Source organism: Macaca nemestrina, chromosome 15, assembly GCF_043159975.1.
Source record: "Macaca nemestrina isolate mMacNem1 chromosome 15, mMacNem.hap1, whole genome shotgun sequence".
In the NCBI taxonomy this organism is placed as follows: Eukaryota; Metazoa; Chordata; class Mammalia; order Primates; family Cercopithecidae; genus Macaca; species Macaca nemestrina.
The window spans coordinates 103,135,202-103,152,553 of record NC_092139.1 but is presented as its reverse complement, the minus strand read 5'-3'; the positions used below and the strand labels follow the sequence as shown (position 1 = coordinate 103,152,553).

General features: G+C 45.4%; 1 pseudogene; it reads left to right on the top strand.

Moving 5' to 3' along the window:
• Positions 1-13,307: 13,307 nt before the first annotated feature.
• Positions 13,308-14,302, top strand: LOC105494009 (tRNA (guanine(10)-N(2))-methyltransferase homolog; annotated as a pseudogene).
• Positions 14,303-17,352: the final 3,050 nt, after the last annotated feature.

Sequence of the window (17,352 nt, the reverse complement as noted above, 5' to 3'; positions counted from 1 at the left end):
CCAAGTATCTGAGACTACAGGCACAGGCCACCATACCCAACTAATTATTTATTTATTTTTTGTAGAGACAGAGTCTTGCTATGTTGCCCAGGCTGGTCTCAAACTCCTGGTCTCAAGCGATCCTCCCACCTGGGCCTCCCAAAGTGCTGGGATTACAGGCATCAGCCACCGCACCCGGCCACACACTAACATTTTTGAAGTTCTCAAGGTGTAGGAAGGCTTCAGCTGATATTTGAATTATATAGGAATTATTAACTACTAGAAAAAAAAATGCAAAGAAAATCTGAGACTCCCACTCCCTCCCCTGCCAGCTAGCAACTGATGAATAATCAAGCCTGAAATGCTGTTTCTAACTCCCCAAGTCTAGAAGAGTTTGCTAGGCTGTTACAGTACAGCACACCTGTGACAGCATAGTTGTCATTGTTCCTCTTGATGCTGAGTTATTTTAGTAAGCCTGCATCGCGCTCACCTGGAATTCTGCTCTGAGCCTCCCTCACCAGTTTCTTTGGCTCTTTCCAATTCTAGCGATGTGTAAACCACACATCTATCTGTAATCCACGGGGTTGCCCAACCAGCAGGGTTTGGATGCCGCGGTAGCTTTTCCCATGACATCTGTTATGAAACTGGAACCCCAAAAGGAATTTCCCTAATCGTATAAACTGACAAACGCGGCCCAAATGGGACTGTCCCTCCCCTTGGGAATGATCTGGCCTGGGCCCTCAATTCATGTTTATGGAGAATCCCACTGAACAGTGAGATCTGGAGGGCAGACATTATGTCTTCATCATCTGCTTTCCCTGTGGCCTTCCCCAGTAGATACAGCATCTAAGAATTCCTGAATAGCCACCGTTTACCTGGCTGCCCAGGCTAAAATCCTAGGAGTTGTCCTTGGCTCTGATCTTGTTCTTACACCACATATCCAAGGTGACAGCAAATCCTATTAAATCTGTCCACTTCTCCCCATCTGTCCTACCCTAGCCACCATCATTTCTTGCCTGAATGAGAGCAGCAGCCCCTAAGTCAGAGTGTTCCTTTGAAAACAGAAGTCAGATCATGTCACTCCTTCCAATGGCTCCCCTCAAGCTTTAACTAAAACCCAAAATCCTTACCGTGCCCTGAAAGACCCCCATGGGCTGGCCCTGCCCATCTTTGTGCCCTCTTTTCCTGGCTCTCTCCCTCTGGCGCTCTCTGCTCCAGCCTGCAGATCTTGATGAGGACTCAACATAGCAAACATGTCCCTCCCCCAGGCCTTTGCACTTGCCATTCACTGCACCTGAGATGCTCTTGCCCCAGAATTCTGCACTGCTCAGTCCTTCATTGTAGGTGAGTTTTTGTACACCTTTTCTTTTAAAAGTCCTTCACTGGCCATCCTCTCTAAAATTGCATCTCCTATCACTCTCTATCCCCTTACCCTGATTTATTTTTCTACATAGCATTTGTCCCTGCCTGTCACTATAGTGCACACATACAGACACACACACACTCTCTCTCTCTCACTCTCTGTCTCGTTAGAGACAAGAGCTCACTTTGTCGCCCTGGTTGGAGTGCAGTGACGCGATCATAGCTCACTGTAACCTCAAACTCCTGGGCTCAAGTGATCCTCCTGCCTCCTGAGTAGCTGGGATGGCACTGCACCTGGCTGTGTTATATTTTTAATCGGTTATCTGTCATTACCTTTCTCTTGCACAAGGACGTTAGCTTCCGAGCTGACATCAGAGGCTTGGTTTGCTCCACTGTTGAGTCCCCAGTGCTAGAGCCTGGCGCACAGTGGCTGCTTTGTAATTATTTGTTAAATGAATGAATGCATCCTGTGTTGAAATGAATACAGGATGAAGTACCTAGTTGTTAAATTAATGACAGAAAAGAGATTTTAAAATTAGGGTAGTGTGATTGCCATGAGGATGATGTGGTTCCCAGGCCAGCCGCATCAGCATCTCTTGGAAGCTAATTAGAAATGCAAGTTCACAGGCCCCCCTTTAGACCTACTGAATCAAAAACTGCGGGGTCAGGGGCCAGCAGCAGCCTGCATTTTAACAAACCTTCCAGGTGGTTCCACAGCACACTCAAACTTGAAACTGCTCTCTCTGCTGAGGTCCCCTGAACCAAGTGTCTGACTCCTAAGCCCACGCTCTCCCTTTCCCATCATCGTTCCCATGGAAAACATGGGAACAAGCAATAGTGATGATCCTGGTAAAAAGGGGGTAACTTGGCAAAGACTCTGCTCGTGAAAGCAGAATTCATGAGGAACGCATGCTGCTGTGAGTACTGGAGCTCCAACTTCAATGGTTTAAACCTCAAAGGGGCTGGCCTGGCACCTCCACGGAGTCTTCAGAGACTGAAGGTCCTTGGATTTTTCTGCTCTGCCGTACTCAGCATGGAGCTTTCATCCCCAAGGTCTCATCATAGTTCCAGATGGCTGCTGAAGCTCCAGTCATCACATCTATGTTCCAGGTAGGAAGCATCAGGGAGAAGGACAGGACACAAAGGGTCCATGCTGTGCTCTTCTTACAGAGACCTCAAAACAAAAGCTAGTGTTTTCATCTCATTGGCCATGCCAACTGTTCTGAGAAATATATTCTTTTAATTGAGCACACTGCTCTCCAGAATAAAACCAACGCTCTGTTACTAAGAAAGAAAGAGAGAATGGATGCTATATAGACAACTAGTAGTGTCTTCCATACCAGCTGTCTTTCTGTTCCTCAAGATGTAATAAAGAATGATTCCAATTCTCATCTATTTCCCAAGGAAGTTCCAAGTCCTCTCCAACACTGATGCAAATTCTCCAAGTATTTATAGGCTGGTGATCACCTCCAGCTCCTTTCTACTGAATTAATTCCATTTATGGATTAGATCACTATCCTGCACGTTCTGGCCATTTGGGGTCAATCCAATTGTGGAACCCAACCACTAACCCTGTGTGTACACACACAGACACACACACACACACACATACACACACACACAAACATATACACACACACATACACACACACATACACACACACAAACGCATACACACACATGCATACACACACATATACACACACATACACACACATATACACACACATACACACACACTTGCAGGGAATTTCTGTGTGTAACAGACTGTACTTAAGATTGCAGGGGATGGGCTAAGAGCTTACATCACAGCAGAAGATTGAAAGACCTGCCCATGTCTACCCAACTAATAAGGTTCACACAAAACAGTTCAATTCATGTGGATTATAGAACATTAAATATTCATGTGCTTAAAAGACCTTAGACATTGGCTGTTTGGTCCCATTTGAGGGGCCTTATCCAGCCCAAGTGCCCCCCTCTCCTCCTCATTTCCATACCCTAGGTCATAGGTGGCTTCTACGGGACTAGCATCTGAGACAGAGGTCCCTGTGCAGGTCATCTATGGAGGGAAGGCAAACTCTCAGGAGGGACTTGTAAGGAAGTGAGGGAGTCAGGACAGGGCAGGGGGAGAAGCCAGGCAGGAATGTGGGGGACAGTGGAAGCCTAGCCTCAGCCAGGTCCCACCAGAAGCTCCGGACTGTGGAGGGAACCACAGATTTATCCCACCTTGAGCCCAGGGACTTGGCCTCTTTGATCCCTGTGTAGGTGAGTGATTGAATGAGGCTGGGGCAGTGTGAGCCCAGCGGCTTCTTGGTTGGGGTGGTTCTCAGTTCCCAGCAGGAGGAGTGTTTCATTCCTGCAGTGGGGATCTGGGCAGGTCACCAACAGTGCCTGTGATTGTTCTGCCTTCTCTGTGGCCTCTAGAAATGCTAAATTCTCTTCCCTTATTTAGGCAGAGGATTGAACCTCCCCACCACCCCAGCTCCCCACTCCCAAACACGCTTTGGCAAACCGATCAAACCCGTTTACCTGCTCGGCACAACACAAGCCAGTTGCAGGCCTGGATTTAGAAGGCAAAAAGTTTCAAAAAGCAGCTCTGTTTTCCTCACTAGACACTGGATACCTCGAAGGCCTGACTCTGAATCCCAGGCTGAACATGCACTCATCTCGCCCCAGGCTGTAGGCCGTGGAGATTTGTGTTTGTCTGTTTTTCCAGCAAAATTAAATGATTTCCCTCGTTAGCCCACCTTCCTGAACTTTGGGGTCGGTGGGCCTCACCAGCTACTCCCAGCCACCGTCGGGGAGGGGGTGACCACCTCCACGTGACCTACTCATTAGCCTGGGTCCATCAGCAGGTGATGCTGAAGCTCTTGAAGGAATTGTGTAATCCTGAGCTGTGCAAGTTTATTTTCACTAAAAATACACCCTGAAACTGGGGCACGATGAAGGATTGCTGACAAATGGGGAACAGGAATGAAAAAAAGACTCCGGGGTTGTCTGATTCCTCACTGAGTCACCTCCAAACCGTCACAGTTGAGCTCAGTGCGGACCCTCTCCGCCCCTCACTGCCATCAGTAAAAGTTCAAGCAGCTCACTGCGGCTTTGGGGGGCTTGTGAGTCACTGTTAGGAGACGCCGCTGCTGTCATGCAGCCCCTCATTTTCCCAGGAAGAAAACAGAGTGAGAGAGGAAGTGACTTTGCCCTGGGTCAGGCCACTAATTGGTGGTGGAGTCAGGGAGAGTCCATGTTGGCTGACTCGTAGGTCAGCGCTTTCCCTCCTGTCTCCTTGTGCCTGAACTTCCTATGTGCTTCCTAAGGAGGTGAAGGCATCCCCACTCAATCAGTAAAGAATGCTTTCAGGCCGGCCGCCGTGGCTCAAGCCTGTAATCCCAGCACTGTGGGAGGCCAAGACGGGCGGATCACAAGGTCAGGAGATCGAGACCATCCTGGCTAACACGGTGAAACCCCGTCTCTACTAAAAAATACAAAAAACTAGCCAGGCGAGGTGGCGGCCGCCTGTAGTCCCAGCTACTCGGCAGGCTGAGGCAGGAGAATGGCGTAAACCCGGGAGGTGGAGCTTGCAGTGAACCAAGATCCGGTCACTGCACTCCAGCCTGGGCAACAGAGCGAGACTCTGTCTCAAAAAAAAAAAAGAATGCTTTCAGCTTCAAGTTGCAGAAAATCAGAGCAATGACCACTGGGCTGTAAGGACAATAGTGCTTACCTAACGAACCCTCCAGAGGGAGATTATCAAGAAGGATCCAGGCTCTCTCCACACTGCCTTTCTCAGCATTTAGACTTTTCAGCCGCAAGCTTATTGTCTCCTGTCATAAAATGGTTGCCACAGCTCTGGACATCAAGTCCTCATAAATGATATCTAAATGATATCAAAGCTAGATGGAGTTTTACACACACACAGAGAGACAGAAAGAGAGAGAGAGAGAGAGCTACAGTCTCCCTAGGTAGCCATCTCTTCTATAGGGAAGCCCTTTCTTCTATAAGGAAGGAAAAACTTTCCTTACCGTTAATTGGCCAGAATACAATTAATTAACTCCCAACATCACACAGGGACTTTGTATTGAAAAAAAGACAAGAACAACTTGAAGAACGGAAAAGATGGCCGGCGGGGGCGAGGGTGAGGATGCCTCTTGGTTCAGGGGCTGCGCCTGTAGCCCTGGCTGTGTGGGTCCATGCCGGAGGGTGTCTGAGAGCAGAAGTGGAGGGGCTGGGGGAATCTGGAGAGGCCTGCCGATTTTCTGGGAGGAGGCAGCCAGGGACAGGCTTTGGGAAGCTCTAGGGAAAGGGTGGGAGAGCCACTGTGAGGGAGGAGGGAAGGGCAGTGAGGGCCAGGCTGAGTTGCTGGGGCTGGGGCTACTGGCTAGCAGGGGCATGTGGCTGAGAGGCCAGGTGGGACAGCTGGGAGAATCCGGCCCTACAGGCAGCACCTGCACCACCCTCCCAGCTCCACTTCTGCCGCGTTGAATAACCTAGTCAGGTTGCTCCTCTCCTGGGGGGTCTCAGCTTTTCTCTCCATTACATGAGAGTTTCATTCATTCCGTTTTTCATTCTCTCTTTTATTTATGAGTCACTCATTCAACAAATACTTACCGAACTCCTGCAGGAGGCATGTAATGTCAGAGTTAGTAGTGATATGAGTTGACTTGCTTAGCTGAGCCTCAGTTTCCTTGTCTGTAAAATAGAGATGATCATTGCACCTGTCTCCAGGCTTTCCTGTTGATTATAGGAATGTGCTATGTGTAAAGTGCTGACAATGGGGCCTGGCACATGGTAAGCGCTCGGCCAATGCTAGCTGCTGTCTTTGTGTTCCATGGAACTGTGCTGGACCCTGGAGATATGGTGATGAGGAAAGCAGGAGAACTGCTGCCCTGTCACTGCCAGTCTAGTGCAGGATTCCTCAAATCCCATGATCAAATAGTCTCTCAAAACAGAATGGCGATAAATGGTGGTAAGAGATCTGAAGTGGCATCACAGGGTCCCATGACCTTAGGACCTGGCCAGGCATGGGGATCACGGAAGGCTTCCATGAGGAAGCAGTTCTCAGGCCAAGATCTGAAAAATGAGGGTGCTTCACTAGGTGAAGTGGAGAAAGAAACCTTCCAGGCAATGGGAGCAGTGTGTGTACAAACCCTGAAGTGGGTGAAGCCAGCATGCTGGAGAGACTGAGAGGAGGCCCGAGGGTCCCAACTCTGGGTGGCAAGGAGATCCCCAACAGGGAGTCAGGGCTGCTCGAGCCTGACCCTAGGACCTTATTATAGACTTGGTGTTTTATCCTCAATGAAATGGGAAGCCATTGAATGGCTATCAGCAGAGGAATGACATGATCATTGTGTGTGTGTGTGTGTGTGTGTGTGTGTGTGTGTCTAAAAATATATATCTCAGCCATACACGGTGGCTCACGCCTGTAATCCCAGCACTTTGGGAGGCCAAGGTGGGAGGATCGCTTGAGGCCAAAAGTTTGAGATCAGCCTGGGCAACATAGTGAGATCCTGTCTCTTAAAAAAAGTCGGGGGGAGGTGGAAGAAGACTTTTTTCTGCCTACACTTTTGTACCTTTCTAATTTTGAACCATGTGTTTACCAATTTAAATCAATCAATCAAAACCTTAAAATAAAGCAGCTCCTCTGGCTGCCACGTGGAGACCAGAAGATGGACTGAGAATAGAAGGCAGCAGGTCAGTGAGGCACCCACCAGGATCGTCTGCGGTCACACCTGAGGTTCATTGCTTCAAGCCAAGGAAATCAAGGACAAGAATACACAAGGCACACAAGGAGTGAGGTTAAGAGCAGAGGTTTAAATAGGCAAAAGAAAGAGAAATGCTCTCCTTCCTGCAGAGAAAGAGGAGCTCCCAAGCGGGTGTTCCAGTTCCATGGTGAAATGTACCAGGTTTTATAGATGAGCTTGAGGAGGCAGTGTCTCATTTACATAGGGCCCAGAAGATTGGTCAAACCAGGTGTTCCATTTACATAGCTCCGGAAGAAGCTGGCTTCCCCACCCTAATCTTTTTTTGAGACAGAATCTTGCTCTGTCACCCAGGCTGGAGTGCAATGGTGTGATCCCAGCTCACTGCAACCTCCACCTCCTGGGTTCAAGTGATTCTCCTGTCTCAGCCTCCCAAGTAGCTGGGATTACAGGCACATGCCACCATGCCTGGCTAATTTTTGTATTTTCAGAAGAAACAGGGTTTCGCCATGTTGGTCAGGCTGGTCTCGAACTCCTGACCTCAACTGATCCTCCCTCCTCGTCCTCCCAAAGTGCTGGGATTACAGGGGTGAGCCACTGCGCCTGGCCCCTAAACTTTTATTATGCAGATAGGTCCTCCACCTGGCTGGCTCCGTGTTCCCCATTTCTTTCTGTACACGTTGTGACAAAGAAAAGGGAAAAAGGAGCCTCCATGTTGAAGATACTTGGCTTCCAGATAGCCTTTTCCTATTGGCACGGCTGCCAGCATTCACCTGTGCAAGTTTCCAGCTTCCTTATCTATGTCTGCAGCTCGATTTTACAGGCTGCTTTTTGTTAGAAAAGAAATGATTTGGGGACTGCTTTTTGTTAAAAGGGAAGCCTTAGCGAGGACTCTCTTACCCTCACTAGCTGCCTAAATCATTCCTTTTTAGCTCCTGTGTCAATGGGAGGCTTACACTGTGGGGGTATAGAGAAGCAGATGGAGTCAAAGACATTCACGAGCCGGGTGCAGTGGTTCATACCAGTAACTTCAGCACTTTGAAAGGCCAAGGTGGGCAGATCACCTGAGGTCAGCAGTTTGAGAACAGCCTGACCAACACCGTGAAATCCCGTCTCTATGAAAAATACAAAAATTAGCCGGGTGTGATGGTGGGTGATTGTAATTCCAGCTACTCAGGAGACTGAGGCATGAGAATCACTTGAGCCCGGGAGACGGAGGTTGCAGTGAGCTGAGATTGTGCCACTGCACTCCAGCCCGGTCAACAGGGTGAGACTTCCTCTGAAAAAAGAAAAAGAAAAGAAAAGAAAAGAAAGAAGGAAGGAAAGAAGGGAGGAAGGAAGGAAGATTCATGAAGTAAAACAGTTCTCTTGATAGCCCCTTCCAATCTGATTCTGCCCTCATCTGAATGGAAGAGTCTGAGAGACAGGAAAGAGGTTTCCCTGGGGACCTTTTGTCCAACGCTCCTTTGTCTCTAAAAGATACTTGCTTTGCACTCGTGACAGAAGTGGAGTCTAAAGAAAGAACGCAGGACCTGAACAAAAACAGCAAGGGACAGTGTTAGAGGAGGACCACTCCGGCAGCCTCTTCCCTCCAGAGCTGTTTCCTCTGCCTGGCAGAATCCTGGATGTTGGAGTACTCAGGGGATTCATCTACCTAGAGTTGTAGGCACACATATGGTTCATTGGTACCCACACGATGTTCTGAGCGCACCCTGTCTAAGGTAACAAGAACCTGCTGGTTCATGGGAAACCTCTCACATGGAGAATGAAGCCGATTCTATGACTTGAAGTTTGGGAGAGTGTTTGTTGAATGGAATAGTTGACTTCTGTTTAAAATGCAAATACCTGGCCGGGCGTGGTGGCTCACACCTGTTATCCCAGCACTTTGGGAGGCTGAGGCGGGCGGATCATGAGGTCAGGAGATCGAGACTATCCTGGCTAACACGGAGAAACCCTGTCTCTACTAAAAATACAAAAAAATAGCCGGGCGTGGTGGTGGGCGCTTGTAGTCCCAGCTACTCGGGAGGCTGAGGCAGGAGAATGGCGTGAACCCAGGAGGCGGAGCTTGCAGTGAGCCGAGATCGTACCACTGCACTCCAGCCTGGGTGACAGAGCGAGACACCGTCTCAAAAAAAAAAAAAAAAAAAATGCAAATACCTTTAGGAGAGACAACATATGCAGCTAAAATTCATCCAACAAGAGTACAAAGAGCAACTCTTGTAAAGCTGTGAGCCACATGGCTCAGTTTCACAATCGGGTCATAGTCAAAGAAACACAGTTCACCAACAAGAGTAATTCCAGTTTGTCAGTTCTCATAAACAGACACATCACCTGACCTAATAACTGCACTCAGGTATTTATGCAAGAAAAATGAAAACGTATGTCCACACGAAGATTTTTACATGAATGTTCATAGCAACCCTATTCAAAACAACCCCAAACTGGAAACGACCCCAGCATCCATCAACTAGTAAATGCATAAACAAATTGCGGTGTGCCTGGTATATTACTCAGCAATAAACAGGAGCAATGGATGCATGCAGCAACATGGATGACTCTCAAGTGAAAGAAGCCAGACACAAAAGGCTAACCACTGTGTGGTTACATGTATGTGACATTCTGAAAAAGGACAAAACCATAGGGACAGAAATTAAATTGAGACAGGTTGAATTATCTTTTTTTTTTTTTTTTTTTTTTTTGAGACAGAGTCTCGCTCTGTCGCCCAGGCTGGAGTGCAGTGGCCGGATCTCAGCTCACTGCAACCTCTGCCTCCTGGGTTCACGCCATTCTCCTGCCTCAGCCTCCCAAGTGGCTGGGACTACAGGCGCCCGCCACTGTGCCCGGCTAATTATTTTGTATTTTTTTAGTAGAGACAGGGTTTCACCATGTTAGCCAGTATGGTCTCGATCTCCTGACCTCGTGATCCGCCCGTCTCGGCCTCCCAAAGTGCTGGGATTACAGGCGTGAGTCACCACTCCCGGCCTGAATTATCTTTAATGCAAATCAGTGGTTGCCAGGAGCAGGGGCTGGAAAAGGAACTACAACCTATGAAATCTCTGTATAGGTTAATGGCATAACTTTGATATGTGATTGGCTTTGTGGCTTGCTCCTCTGTATCTCTCTGTATTTACATCCGTGAGTGTATATAAAGATGAATACTGCAGGTTTGTTTTTTACTGGCTCGAGTAGAGAGCGGGTACCCTGGACACCTCTTCACCCAGCTCTCTGTCCTCTCTTTATTACTTGATCTCGGGTAAGGATGGATTCTTCAACACTGTTACAGGAAACAGCAAACATCCTTCTAAGTAAAAGGGCATAGGGGAATTTTCAAGGTAATGGGAATGTTCTGTATCTTGACTGTGACGGTGGTTACATGGCTGTGGGCGGTCATCAAAATTCACTAAACTGTACACCTCCAAAAGTGAATTGTACTGCATGTAAATTACACCTTGATAGACCTGACTTGGAAAAAAAAGCCCTCATGTTCCTTGCTTGTTTTTCTCACTCTGTGAAGTGGATATGCAGTCTTTAGCCACACTTCTTTAAAATCCCTTTTGTCTCCCACACGCTGCTTTTGTCGCCTCTCATTGTGTCCCTGCAATAAAGGAAACTCCTCCCCCAGGTGGGGTCCACTCTCCCCATGCTCTCTGCCCTTCCCCAACCCCTGCAGTTCTGTGTCTCCCAATCGTGCATCATAAAAACCCCAAAGACAACATCTGGGTGGGAAGGCTGGAAGTCTTTTTTTTTTTTTAAGAACATGCTATCGTTCTTGCTTTTATTATTTTTAATTGACACATAATTGTGCATATTTATGCAGCACAGTGTGATATTTCAATACATGTATATGATGCATAATCATCAAATAAGGATAATTAGCATATACATCACCTCAAACATTTATCATTTCTTTGTGTTTGAAACATGCAAAATCTGCCTTTCTAATTGGAAATATACAGTAAGTTGTTATAGTTGCTCTACAGTGCTGTAGAATACTAGAACTTATTCCTCCTATCTGGATGCACTTTTGTATCTGTTACCCAACCTCTGGCTGTCCTCCCATCCTACTCTCCCCTGACTCTAGTAACCATTATTCTACTCTCTACTCCTACGAGATCAACTTTTTCAGCTAACACATAGGAGTAAGAACATGCAGTATTTATCTTTCTGTGCCTGGCTTATTTCACTTAACATCATGTCCTCCAAATTCATTCACGTTACCAGGAATGACAAAATTTCATTCTTTTTGATGGCTGGATAATATTTCATTGTTCATATATACTACCTTTTCTATTGAGGAACACTTAGTTTGATTTCATATCTTGGCTCTTGTGAATAGTGCTGCAATAAACATGGGTGTACAGATAGACTGACAAACTGATTTCATTTCCTTTGGATATTCACCAAGTAATAGGACTTCTGGATCATATGGCAATTCCATTTTTAGTTTTTTGAGGAACCTCCATAATGATTCCATAATGGCTATACGAATTTACCTTCCCACCCAACGGTGTATAAAGAGTTCCTCTTTCAGCCGGGCACGGTGGCTTACGCCTGTAATCCCAGCACTTTGGGAGGCTGAGGCAGGCGGATCACAAGGTCAGGAGATTGAGACCATCCTGGCTAACACGGTGAAACTCTGTCTCTATAAAAATACAAAAAATTAGCCGTGCGTGGTGGCAGGCGCCTGTAGTCCCAGCTACTTGGGAGGCTGAGGCAGGAGAATGACGTGAACCCAGGAGGCGAAGCTTGCAGTGAGCCGAGATTGCGCCACTGCACTCCAGCCTGGGTGACAGAGCGAGTTCCTCTTTCTCTGTCTCCTTGCCAGTATTTGTTAATTTTGTCTTTTTAGTAACAGCCATTTTAATGAGGGTGAGATTGTACCTCATATGGTTTTGATTTGCATTTCCTGATGATTAATGATGTTAAGCATTTTTCTCATATGCCCATTGGCCATGCATATGTCTTCTTTTGAAAAATGTCTATTCAGATTATTTGCCCATTTTAAAATTAGATTATTTGGCTTTGTTGTTATTGTTTTGCTGTTGGATTGTTTGCCTTCCTTATATATTCTGTTCTCAAACTCTTGGCCTCAGGCCATCCTCCCTTGGCTTCCCAAAGCACTGAGATTACAGGTGTGAGCCACTGCACCCAGCTTTTATATATTCTGTTTATTAATTCCTCATCAGATGAATAGTTGCAAATATTTTCTCCCATTCTGTAGGTTGTCTCTTCACTCTGTTGATTGCTTCCTTTAAGCGCTGAAGCTTTTTAGCTTGGGGTAATCCCATTTATCTATTTTTACTTTTGTTGCCAGTGCCAAAAAACCTTTAGCCCTGAACAATGTCTTCCCGAAGTGTTCCCCCAATGTTTTCTTCTAGTAGTTTTATACTTTCAGGTCCTGCATTTAAGTCTTTAATCCATTCTGATTTGCATTTTTCTATATGGTGACCGATAAAAGTTTAGTTTCATTTTTCTGTATATGTATATCCAGTTTTTCCAGCAGCATTCATTAAAAAGACTGTTTTTTCACTACTGAATGTTCTTGGTGCCTTCATTGAAAATCAGCTGGCTGGTCTCAGTGGAGACTCTGCTCTGGGAGGGAGAAAGAGGTGGGAACTCGTGCGAGCCACGAAGGTGCACGGTAGGCAACTGCAACGGTGCTGCCGTGCACCGTAAACAGGTATCTGCTGCTCATGATCCAGGAGCACCTGGAGTTGCGCCTGCTAAACCCTGAATTGTAATTGTCTGATGTTGAAGCTTAAATGCCTCAGGAAATAAAGTCTTTGCTTTCGTTTTTTGGAGGTCAGTTTGCCAGCAGTCAAGAAACCTGGAAAGTCACCATTTAAAATTCTTAGCATTCCCTCTGAAGATACTGCAAGAAATTTAATGAAATGGACAGTCTATGTGTGACCTATGGGATCATGGACAATCTCCCGAGGAGCTGTACAGTTCTCTTAAAAATTACCCTGTGGAGAAGATGGTTCCATTTCTACATTCAGACTCTATGTATAAAATAAAGATTCACACTTTTAATAAAACATTGACACAAGAAGGGAAAAATCAAGCGAACAGATGCACTTGAATGTCTGCCATTTGAAGAAAAAGTGAACTTAAAGAAACCACAACATATATTATTATGGTTTGGACCGAAACTGCCTTCCTGAGAAGCCACATGATATTTATTTTGGTAGATGGATTTCAGATGGACGGAGAGCGCTTATTGAGTCATACAGTGTCAGAAAGAGGCACTTTGTTGGAAATACAAGTATGGATGCTGGTTCGTCATTCATCATGGTTAACCATGGAAAGTGAAAGAAAATGATATTGTCTTTGATCCATTTGTTGAAACAGCAGTGGACTGTAAGCTGGGTCTTCTCGAAACTCACTCCAACCAAATGGATAAGGTTCTGTCTGAGAAAGCAAAGGAAAGCTTTTCTATTCCTCTTGACAACTAGTTCTTCTAGATGGCCTCCTGATAGCATCTGCTCATTTTGGTGCATATGTTTATGGGACAGACATAGACCACAACACAGTTCAAGGCTTGGGAATGGCCAGGATGGAAAAAACAGCCATGGAGAGGACCAGATGAAAACATTAGGGCCAATCTTCGTCAATAGGGTTTAGAGAAGTATTACCATGATGTCCTGGTTTCAGATGCATCTAAATCTTTCTGGAGAAAAGGTACACATTTTGATGTAATCATTACTGATCCTCCATATGGTATCAGAGAATCTGCGAGAACAGGTTCACCAAAGGAAATACCAACAAAGATTAGAAAAACATCCAGAAAGCCACATTCCTGTTTCCTTGAGTTATCATCCAAGTGATACGTTTTTTGACTTGTTAAACTTCTCAGCTGAGACCCTTGTGTTAGGTGGAATACTAGTCTATTGGTTACTAGTGTATACACCAGAATACACCGAAGAGATCGTGCCCTGGCATCCTTGCCTGAAACTCGTTAGCAACTGCGAGCAGAAATTTTCCAGTCACACATCAAGGCGTTTGATCACAATGGAAATGGTGAAGAAATTTGAGAACCAGGACAGTCTATGTGTGAACTATGGGATCATGGACAATCTCCCAAGGAGCTGTACAGTTCTCTTAGAAATTACCCTGTGGAGAATACCATTTTCTTCAAATGGTATTCACATCTGCAAAGTGATCATTTTTTGCCATACCAAGGTCACAATTCCTTCTGTGAGAAATATTTTAGTGGGGTAACAGAAAAAATTGCCAAGGAAGAACAATCCAGCCAGGAATGAAAATTAAGATTTTGACAATGAAGAAAGGATGAGAATTTGATAGAAAAGATGTCTGGATGTGAACTTTCATGTATGATCCGAACAATATGTACTGTTTTAAAATATTTTGCATAAAAAAGGTACAAAGTAAATTGAGCAATGCTTTTAAAGTTATCTTTGTTTTATAGACTTTTTTGTTGTATGTGTTACTTTTTTTTTTTTTTTTGAGATGGAGTCTCGCTGTGTCACCCAGGCTGGCATGCAATGGCGTGATCTCGGCTCACTGCAATCTCTGCCTCCCGGGTTCAAGTGATTCTCCTGCCTCAGCCTCCTGAGTAGCTAGGATTACAGGTGCATGCCACCATGCCCAGCTAATTTTTGTATTTTTCGTGGAGACGGGGTTTCCCCATGTTGGTCAAGCTGGTCTCAAACTCCTGACCTCATGATCCACCTGCCTTGGCCTCCCAAAGTGCTGGGATTACAGGTGTGAGCCACTGTGCCTGGCCATGTTACAGGTGTGAGCCACTGTGCCCAGCCATTAAATAAGATCTAATCTTTTGGATATGATTTAATTTATATTTGTACTTTCAAGTATTAAAGGAGATTGACTCAAAACAGTATTTTTAAGCAATCTACAAAGGGAATTAATATTGTTGACTTTTAAAACATATCTGCTGGATATACTATAAGCAATTAATAGTAGTTAAGAATTTGTTCATTAAGACTGGGTACAGGGGCTCATGCTTGTAATCCCAGCACTTTGAGAGGCCAAGGTGGGCAGATCATTTGAGGTCAGGAGTTCAAGACCACCCTGGCCAACAGGGTGAAACCTCATCTCTACTAAAAATACAAAAATTAGCCAGGCATGGTGGCAGGTGCCTATGGTCCCAGCTACTCAGGAGGCTGACGCACGAGAATCACTTGAACCCAGGAGGCGGGGGTTGCAGTGGGCTGCTGAGATCACACCACTGCACTCCAGCCTGGGCAACAGAGTGGGACTCCATCTCAAAAAAAAACAAAAAAACAGAAAAAGAATTTATTCACGAGGTGGATTTGTTTAATTTGTTTTATGATTATCATCGATTTACATTGCCACTAATAAACCATACTGAGAATTTCTAAGATAACAAAAACGAAAGAAAGAAAATCAGTTGGCTATAAATACATGGATTTATTTCTGGGTTTTCCATTCTGTTCCATTGATCTATACATCAGTTTTTATGCCAGTGCCATGGTTATTTCGGTTAAGATGGCTTTGCAGTATATTTTGAAGTCAGGTAGTGAGATGATTCCAGCTTGTTCTTTTTGTTCAGGATTGCTTTGTCTATTTGGGATCCCCATAAGAATTCTAGGTGGGTTTTTTTTTTTTTTTTCTGTGAAGAATTTCATTGCTTTTTGTTTGTTTGCTTGTTTGTTTGTTTTGAGACGGAGTCTGGCTCTGTTGCCCAGGCTGGAGTGCAGTGGCACAATCTCGGCTCACTGCAAGCTCTGCCTCCCGGGTTCATGCCATTGTCCTGCCTCAGCCTCCCGAATAGCTGGGACTACATGCGACCGCCACCACGTCCGGCTAATTTTTTGTATTTTTAGTAGAGTTGGGGTTTCACCATGTTAGCCAGGATGGTCTCGATCTTCAGACCTCATGATCCACCTGCCTCAGCCTCCCAAAGTGCTGGGATTACAAGCGTGAGCCACCGCGCCCGGCCTTCATTGGTATTTTGATAAGGATTACAATTGAATCTGTAGCTCTCTTTTGGTAGTATGACCATTTTCACAATATTAATTCTTCCAATTCATGAATATGTGACATCTTTCCATTTTTTGTGACCTCTTCAATTTGTTTCATCGGTGTTTTATCATTTTCCTTGTAAAGATCTTTCACCTCCTTGGTTACTTTTGTTCTTAGGTATTTTAGGTTTTTTGTATTAATAGTTATTATAGGTGAGATTGCTTCCTCAATTTCTTTTTTGGCTATTTCATTGTTGGTGTATAGAAACACTACTGGTGTTTATATGCTGGGTTTGTATCCTGCAATTTTACTGTATTTGCTTCTCAGATCTAAGAGTTTTTTGATGCAACTTTTAGGGTTTTCTATATAAAGTCATGTCATCTGCAAACAAGGACAATTTGACTTCCTTCTTGCCAATTTTGATGCCCTTTATTTCTTTTTCTTGCCTAATTACTCTGGCTAACACAAGACTAAACGTCTTATTGGGAGGAAGAGCCTTTGAGAAAGGGGATGGTGGAGGAGCTGAATGGGCAGAGTTCTAAGTCCTGTCTCCAACAGAACAGTACCTCCACCCCATTGAAAAAAAAATGGTTTTGCTTAGCCTTTTAAACGTTTGGGAAACACCGGATCTGATTGATATTCCTGGAGTCCCTTTCAGTTCTGACATTCTATAGTGCAATATTGGGCTCGGGAAATGCAAAAGAGTGAATATTCATTACTCGTTCTGATGTAATTTAATCCTCACAACAGCCCTATGAAGTGAGAGTTATTTATTTATTTATTTATTTATTTATTTACTTACTTACTTACTTATTTTGTATTTTTAGTAGAGGCTGGGTTTCGCCATGTTGGCCAGGCTGGTCTCGAACTCCTGACCTCAAGTGATCCACCTGCCTCAGCCTCCCAAAGTGCTGGAATTGTAAATACAGACGTGAACCACGCCCAGCCAATTTCCTGGAGTGCAGTGGCACCATCTTGGCTCACTGAAACCTCCGCCTCCTGGGTTCAAGTGATTCTCCTGCCTCAGCCTCCCGAGTAGCTGGGATTACAGGTATGCACCATCATGCCTGGCGAATTGTTTGTGTTTTTAGTAGAGACGGGGTTTCACCGTGTTAGCAGGAAGGTCTCGATCTCCTGACCTCGTGATCCACCGGCCTCGGCCTCCCAAAGTGTTGGGATTACAGGCGTGAGCCACCGCGCCCGGCCAAAGTGAGAGTTATTTAACTCAGTTCTTCCATATGTGAAATGTAGGCTCAGGGATTGGTGAAATGACTTCACCCCAAACACAGCCAGTGTGGATCTGCTGAGCTGCGCATGCAAACTCCACCATCCATGTGCTTTTTAG